Source organism: Saccostrea echinata, unplaced genomic scaffold (assembly GCF_033153115.1).
Source record: "Saccostrea echinata isolate AGI-Se365-2 ecotype Australia unplaced genomic scaffold, CSIRO_AGI_Sech_v1 ptg000010l, whole genome shotgun sequence".
Taxonomy (NCBI): domain Eukaryota; kingdom Metazoa; phylum Mollusca; class Bivalvia; order Ostreida; family Ostreidae; genus Saccostrea; species Saccostrea echinata.
Genome location: NW_026889759.1, coordinates 2,534,121 through 2,543,642, shown reverse-complemented (window position 1 = coordinate 2,543,642; position 9,522 = coordinate 2,534,121).

The window sequence follows — 9,522 nt, the reverse complement described above, 5'->3', positions numbered from 1 at the left end:
GTCTATAAACCTATCACCAGGGTCTATATACCCATCACCAGGGTTTGTATACCCATCAGGTCTGTATACCTATCACCAGATTCTGTATACTTATCACCAGGGTCTGTATACCCATCACCAGGGTCTGTATACTTATCACCAGGGTCTATGTACCTATCACCAGGGTCTATATACCCATCACCAGGGTCTGTATACCCATCACCAGGGTCTATAAACCTATCACCAGGGTCTATATACCCATCACCAGGGTTTGTATACCCATCACCAGGGTCTGTATACCTATCACCCGGGGCTCTTTTTTCTTATCACCAGGGTCTGTATACCTATCACCAGATTCTGTATACCTATCACCAGGGTCTGTATACCTATCACCAGTGTCTGTATTATCTATCACCAGGGTCTATATACCCATCACCAGGGTCTGTATTATCTATCACCAGGGTCTATATACCTATCACCAGTGTCCTTATACCTATCACCAGGGTCTGCATACCAATGACCAGAGTCTGTATACCTATCTCCAGGGTCTGTATACCCATCACCAGGGTCTGTATACTTATCACCAGGGTCTGTATAACTATCACCAGGGTCTGTATTATCTATCACCAGATTCTGTATACCTATCACCAGGGTCTGTATACCCATTACCAGGGTCTGTATACTTATCACCAGAGTCTGTATAACTATCACCAGGGTCTGTATCATCTATCACCAGATTCTGTATACCTATCACCAGGGTCTGTATGCCCATCACCAGGGTCTGTATACCTATCACCAGGGTCTGTATACCTATCACCAGGATCTATATACCCATCACCAGGGTCTGTATACCTATCACCCGGGTCTCTTTACTTATCACCAGGGTCTGTATACCTATCACCAGATTCTGTATACCTATCACCAGGGTCTGTATACCCATCACCAGTGTCTGTATTATCTATCACCAGGGTCTGTATACCCATCACCAGGGTCTGTATACTTATCACCAGGGTCTGTATCATCTATCACCAGATTCTGTATACCTATCACCAGGGTCTGTATACCCATCACCAGGGTTAGTTTATCTATCACCAGGTACTGTATACCAATCACCAGGGTCTCTTGACCCATCACTCGGGTCAGTTTATCTATCACCAGGTTCTGTATACCAATCACTAGGGTCTATATACCCTTCATCACGGTTTTTTCTTCCCTCGTGCAGGGTCTAGTTCCCATCTTTTTAGTAGGGTGACCTTCAACATAGTTTGCATTATGAAAATGAATCCAATTACTTTTTAGGGTGTCTTCATAAACGTAACATCTTGTGGAGAACGTATGAGTTGTTTAATGAACTATAATGATTTTATTGTAATAAAGATGCCTTGACTCTAATGTAATATTGATCTTATTTACTTTTTATTTTGTAGTGCATGTAAGCCTGTCAAGGAGGAAGCAAAGGATATAGAAACTTATAACAATGGACAAAGATTTATATTTGTGTGGAATTATCTTTACATTGTAAATGCCAATGTATCCTGATTCCTCTATTGCATAAATCGAGAGAAATCTAAAAATTCCATTATGTTGTTTACTTGTTCCAGAGAAAATGTGAAGATATACATAGTTACATAATTAATCAATAAAGTGTGAAATGGTAAAAATTATCATAAAAGAAGAGCAACCAACACAAAGTTCAAATTTCTTCTATGTTCATGACAGTAGAACAGTAGGATAATAGTGCCAAAATTTGTGTTCTACAACCCCTAGCTGTCATGTTGTCAAGAAGGAGACCCAGTGTATTTTCACTGCATGGAAATGATATGGAATGTCTTTAAACGTTTTTTTTTGTTTTGTTTTTTTTTTCTTTTTGGTTGGGATGCAATCGTCTATGGCATATTGTGACTGTCGTGGCGGCTCATCATATTTAAAATTATTATATATTTTTAAAGTGGGATGTTCTGTTTAAAAGCTTAGGACCAAGGATCGAGTTATGATTTGAAAGTCGATCAAACTTCAATGTCAAGTTTATGAGGTTAAAAATCAAAGTATATTTGGAAGGTCTTGTTACAGCTATGTTCATGTACAAGAAAATATTAAAGTCCTGTCTCATCAGATGCAAAGCTTTGGCCAGGATTAAAAGTTTTGTAAAAAGAAAGTCAAATGTCAAGGTCAAAGATCTTAGGCTATATACATTCCAGTGACTTGTTATAGTTTTGTCACGGGTATTGCACAGGTCAATTATGAAAACATATATCTCATTCCATACTAAGCTTAGGTCAGGGTCATTTTTTTTTTATAAGTATATCAAATTTCACTGACAAGGTCATAAGATAAAAAAAATAAATTCAGAAAGATTTTGTAATTCGTAATTTATATGTGGAATATGAGAGTCCGATCTTCTCAAAATTATTATATATTTTCTATTAGATGAATATTTCTTGAAATTGATAAACTAAACAAAAAATTATGACCAATGTTCAAATTTTTGTGATGAACAAACACATAGACTGTCCCGGCGTATTTGCTTTAGCAATGGAGAATAATTGAATAAAATTCCATGAAAGATAAAAATGATAATTATGATAAAACGTTTTATTTGAAGTAGTGATATGTATATCTTTCCGAATTAATTCAATTAGCAATACATATATTCAAAGAGTAAGGCGTAGATAGTGTATTAACCCCCCCCCCCCCCGATATATGAATAATTTACGGTCTAAAATTATTTCATATAAACACACTGCCCACACGTTAGGTGCCTGCAAACATCTATGTGCAACAGAGGCAATTGATGTTACTTTTTGTATATATGAGGTAAAAAGGTTTTTTTTTTTGTTATAAATACCTCCTGCATTTACAAGTGAGGTTTGAAATATTAAAATTTTATTTTAAGAAAATGTTCCGAATATTCGACTATCGTTCGATTAATGTTATCGAATAGTCGACTAAGGAAAATAAATATTTTGACATCCCTAAAAATACACAGTAACAAGACTTCGAATATGAACTTTTCGCATAATTAAATATGAATCACAGGGATTTTTTAAATATAATTATGAAGTATACACAATTTCAAAAATAAATCACAAGATAATCGAATATGAATTACAAAATTGAGTGTGTTTGTTTCTTATCTGACTATATCTTTGCGATTTCAAATAATTCTCCCATGTATCGTACATTTTTGGGCAATTTCATAGAAAGTCAGTTTTTCTAATCATGTACAGGCAAACACAATCTGTGATTAATGTGTTAACTGTTGATTCTACTTGTTTTATAAACAAAATATTTCATAGAATTTTCCTACTAGATGTACAATTTGCAACCAGTTTAAGTGTTCTCAGTTCTTTAATTTATTGGATAAGATAAATTAATCGAACGCTTTATTCGCATTTTTATGCCCCCGTATCGAAGATTCGGGGGTATGTAGTTTTGCCCTGTCCTTCCGTCTGTCTGTTTGTCCGCAAAAACTTTAACCTTGCCCATAACTTTTGATTGGCTGGAGCTATGACTTTCATATTTTACATGTGTATTCCTTGTGACAAGACCTTTCTCTGGGTACCACCATATTTGACCTTGACCTTGGAGTTTGACCCAGTTTTGCAAAATTTTATCAAACTTTAACCTTGGTCATAACTTTTGAAAGGTCGGTGCTTTGGCTTTCATATTTCACAGGTGTATTTCTTGGGAGAAGGCCTTTCCTTGGGCACCATTAATTTTGACCATTTGACCTTGACCTTGATTTTTGACATACTTTTGAAAAAAAAATTAACCTTATCCATATCTATTCAATCGTTGCTACCGGGGCTTTCATATTTCACAGGTTTATTCCTCGGGACAAGACCTTACTTTGGGTACCAACATATTTGATTTGCGTTTGAGCAAGTTTAACCTTTGCTATAAGTTGCCATACGGGGGCATCAGTGTTTCACAAACACATCTTGTTTTCTGTAACGGTGATTTTTGTACATCAGTATTGGGGGAATTCAAATTCATACTTTAACATAAACTCAGTAGGAAGGAAAATATTTATACAACAAATCAAATAATTTGCAATTATAAAATGTTAACTTGTTTTATAAAAGATGAAAAATTGTAATAAAAAATTGTTAATCTGAAATTATAATTTGATGAATTGTAAATACAAATGAAATAAATAAAATCTGTAGTATTTAGGTGCCTTGAAAATCTATAGTGAGGTCGTTATTATTGGTCGACCTTTCCCTACACCTTGATCTACATGTTTAGGCCTTGAAATAAATTCCAAGCAACACATTCCAGACAATTATTTAGCCATCCTTCTTTATTTATCATGATAGTTAGACTGACAACACTTTGTTATAAATAGTGACTTTAACCCACTTCCCCCAATAAAAATTCATGTAATCGATAGGTTATACCTCCTTAAATTTAAATTGAAATTTAAACTTAAATTTTCAGTGCAGGCGTTCATTAAAAAATATTTTTACAAAGTCGCAAAGTCCAAATGTAGACTTCAAAGCTAAGTATGCATGAAAGTTTGATATGTTTGATGTCAAAGAACATGTATTAATTTCTCGAACGGTCTATAACATGGTCATTTCAGGCCAAAAATAAATAAACAAATTAGTGAACAAATAAACGTACAAATAAACCTCACTTTACAGCAAAGGACTTTCTCTTCTTTAGTGAACAAAATTATCTAAAAACTATAATGGTTATTATCGAATATTTCAATTTAATTTTGTTTGGTATTTCAAATTAAAACAAAATGTGTTTGTGAAACACTGATGTCCCTGTATGGCAGCTTTTGACAATGGTTAAAGTTTCTCAAATGCAACTCAAACTCAAATATTAAGGACATACGCAACGTACCTTACCTACTGATAATTTTTCAAGATATTCTTAATTTAAGATTATAGTGCCATCAGATGTTCGTAGACAAAAAATCAGCATGCATTACCAGGGGTTTTGAAAAGATATCAATTGATGAAAATTCTTGTATAATTCAAAGAAAAATATACAAAAATTATTAAACATATATTCTAGATGTTTTGTTTATCCAAATTTGTTTTAGAAGAAGTGTACAACAGCATATATAGACATTAAAATGTAGCACACAGTTCCTTTAAGTATTGGAAATCTTCAACTCCAGGGAAAAAGACAATAAAGTTCAAACTACGTTGCGTATGTCCTTAATAGCTGAAAAATGTTGTTACCCAAAGAAAGGACTCTCAGTGACTATATCTGAGAAATAAGAAATTCCAGGCACTAACCATTCAAAAGGTTTAGCTCAGGTTAAAGTTTTTTAAATGTGGGTCAAACTGCAAGGTCAAGGTCAAAGGGTCAAATTAAAGGTACCCAGAGTAAGGCTTTGTCATAAGAAATACACATGTAAAACATTAAAGAATTAGCACCAACTGTTCAAAATATATGGCCAAGATTAAAGTTTTTCAAAAGTATGTCTTATTCCAAGATAAAGGTCAAAATTTCAAATATGTCGGAACCCAAAGAAAGGATTTGTCACAAGGAATACACATGTGGAAAATTATAGCCCTGATACTAATTTCTCAGGGTTAAAATTTTTAAAAGTTGGTAAAACTCAAAGGTGAAGATCAATTTTTTTAATATCCGTTCAAAGGTTTTGCTACTAAGAATACACATACTAGTATAAAGTATGAAAGCCCTTGCACCAACTGTTGAAAAGTTATAGCCAAGGTTAAAGTTTGGTAAATTCTTGAAAAAGTGGGAAAAACTCAAAGATCAAGGTCAAAAAGTCAAATATGTTAGAACCCAGACAAAGGCCTTATCACAAGGAATGCACATGTGAAATATGAAAGCCATAAGTCCAACCAATCAAAAGTAATGGGCACGTTTTAATGGGACAGACAAACAGGTGATGGGTATACAGACTCTGGTGATAGATGTACAGCTCTAGTGATAGATAATAGAGACCCTAGTGATAGATAATATAGACCCTGGTGATAAGTATACAGACCCTTTTAATAGATAATACCGACCTTGGTTATAGAAATACAGACGCTGGTAATAGATATACGGACCCTGGTAATAGGTCCACAGTCTCTGGTGATAGGTATACACACCCTGGTGATGGGTACATACAGACCCTAATGACAGATAATACACACCCTTGACATAGATTTACAAATTTAGACCCTGTTCATAGATACCCAAACCCTGGTGATGGGTATACAGACCCTGGTGATGGGTATACAGACCCTGGTGCTAGGTATACAGACCCTGGTGATAGATAATACAGACCCTGGTGATAGTTATACAGACCCTGGTGATAAGTATACAGACTCTGTTGATGGGTATACAGACCCTGGAGATAGGTATACAGACTCTGGTCATTGGTATGCAGACCCTGGTGATAGGTATATAAACCCTGGTGATAGGTATAAGGACCCTGGTGATAGGTATATAGACCCTGGTGATAGGTATATAGATCCTGGTGATAGATAAAACGGAGCCTGGTGATAGGTATACAGACCCTGGTGATGGGTATAAAGACCCTGAAGATGGGTATACAGACCCTGGTGATGGGTATACAGACCCTAGTGATGGGTATAAAGACCCTGAAGATGAGTATACAGACCCTGGTGATAGGTACACAGACCCTGGTGATAGGTATAAAGACCCTGGTGATAGGTATAAGGACTCTGGTGATGGGTATATAGACCCTGGTGATAGGTATACAGACCCTGGTGATAAGTATACAGACCCTGGTGATGGGTATACAAACCCTGGTGATGGGTATATAGACCCTGGTGATAGGTATACAGACCCTGGTGATGGGTATATAGACCCTGGTGATGGGTATACAGACCCTGGTGATAAGTATACAGAATCTGGTGATGGGTATATAGACCCTGGTGATAGGTAAAACGGACCCTGGTGATGGGTATACAGACCCTGGTGATAGGTATACAGACCCTGGTGATGGGTATATAGACCCTGGTGATAGGTTTAAAGACCCTGGTGATGGGTATACAGACCCTGGTGATGGGTATACAGACCCTGGTGATGGGTATATAGACCCTGGTGATAGTAATACAGACTCTGGTGATAAGTATACAGACCCTGGTGATGGGTATACAGACCCTGGTGATGGGTATATAGACCCTGGTGATAGATAAAACGGACCCTGGTGATGGGTATACAGACCCTGGTGATAGGTATACAGACCCTGGTGATGGGTATATAGACCCTGGTGATGGGTATACAGACCCTGGTGATAAGTATACAGAATCTGGTGATAGTTATACAGACCCTGGTGATGGGTATACAAACCCTGGTGATGGGTATATAGACCCTGGTGATAGGTTTATAGACCTTGGTGATGGGTATACAGACCCCGGTGATGGGTATACAGACCCTGGTGATGGGTATATAGACCCTGGTGATGGGTATACAGACCCTGGTGATAGATAATACAGACACTGGTGATGGGTATACAGATCCTGGTGATAGGTATACAGACACTGGTGATAAGTAAAGAGACCCTGGTGATAGGTATACAGACCCTGGTGATGGGTATACAGACCCTGGTGATGGGTATACAAACCCTGGTGATGGGTATATAGACCCTGGTGATGGGTATACAGACCCTGGTGATGGGTATACAGACCCTGGTGATGGGTATATAGACCCTGGTGATAGGTATACAGACCCTGGTGATAAGTATACAGACCCTGGTGATGGGTATACAGACCCTGGTGGTAGGTATACAGACCCTGGTGATGGGTATATAGACCCTGGTGATAGGTTTAAAGACCCTGGTGATGGGTATACAGACCCTGGTGATAGGTATACAGACCCTGGTGATGGGTATATAGACCCTGGTGATAGTAATACAGACCCTGGTGATAAGTATACAGACCCTGGTGATGGGTATACAGACCCTGGTGATGGGTATATAGACCCTGGTGATAAGTATACAGAATCTGGTGATAGTTATACAGACCCTGGTGATGGGTATACAAACCCTGGTGATGGGTATATAGACCCTGGTGATAGGTATACAGACCCTGGTGATGGGTATATAGACCCTGGTGATGGGTATACAGACCCTGGTGATAAGTATACAGAATCTGGTGATAGGTATACAGACCCTGGTGATGGGTATACAAACCCTGGTGATGGGTATATAGACCCTGGTGATAGGTTTATAGACCTTGGTGATGGGTATACAGACCCCGGTGATGGGTATACAGACCCTGGTGATGGGTATATAGACCCTGGTGATAGGTACATAGACTCTGGTGATAAGTATACAGACCCTGGTGATAGGTATACAGACCCTGGTGATAAGTATACAGACCCTGGTGATAGGTATATAGACCCTGGTGATGGTATACAAACTATGGCAATACATAAACAGACCCTGGTAATAAGTATACAAACCCTGTAAAATTAATTAATTTATAAAAGAAATATATGATAAATGCATTAATAAATCAATAAATAAAGGCAAAAATAAATCAATCAATCAATAAAGAAATAAAAAATAAAGAAATAAATAAAAATACGAATAAATGAATGCATAAATAAATAGATAAATAATAAATAAATAAATAAATAAGTAAATAAATTAATTAATTAATTAATAGAATACGAAATAAATGAAGGAATGAATATAATAAATAAATAAACAAACAAATAAATGAACTTCTTAATGAATTAATCAATTACTTAATTATTAGAATAATAAATAAATAAACAAACATGCATACAAATTAATAAATCAATGAATTAATTAATAGATAATTAATTAATGGATGGAATAATTAATAAATGAAGGAAAGAATGTTATAAATGAATTAAAAAATATATATATATATATTTTAATAAATTAATCAGTTACTTAGTTAATTAATTATAAGAATGATAAATAAATAAATAAATAAATAAATAAATAAATAAATAAATAAATAAAAACTAGCTGTAAAGTTGATATATTTATTCTTCTGCTTTTTTAAATAAAAGTTGATCGAATTATGCAAAAATTTCTGCATCTGACTATAGTATCATTCCGCAATACTAGTTTCCATTATATATTCCGAATTTCCTCTCTGCTGTTTTCCGATCTCGATGGAAATTTATTTCACGCATGCGCTCTGCCTGGTTATAGAGGCTGGTTACGAGATCCAAAACAGTATACATATTATACCTCGCCATTTTTGTTGTTTTAAGGGATGCGTCGATTTACCCAAATAGACCCAACTGAATCCAACTAGCAAATTGAAAAAAAAGACCTTATGGATCAAACTAGGTTTAGAGACCGTGGGTTATATAATTATGTAATATATGTTAGATATAATCAAATATTACCGTTCCCAGGTATTATGTTGATTCATTATTTATTTATTTATTTTAATTGCACAGTCTAACCTCGTTATCTCGAACCCGATGGGACCCCAGAAGTGAAACTTCGAGATATCCGATAATTCGAGGTATCAAGGTTACCGTTTAACTCATGTATGCATATGGTATTCGAGATAACGAAGTTCAACCTTTAAAAAAAAATATTACATCTGTGGA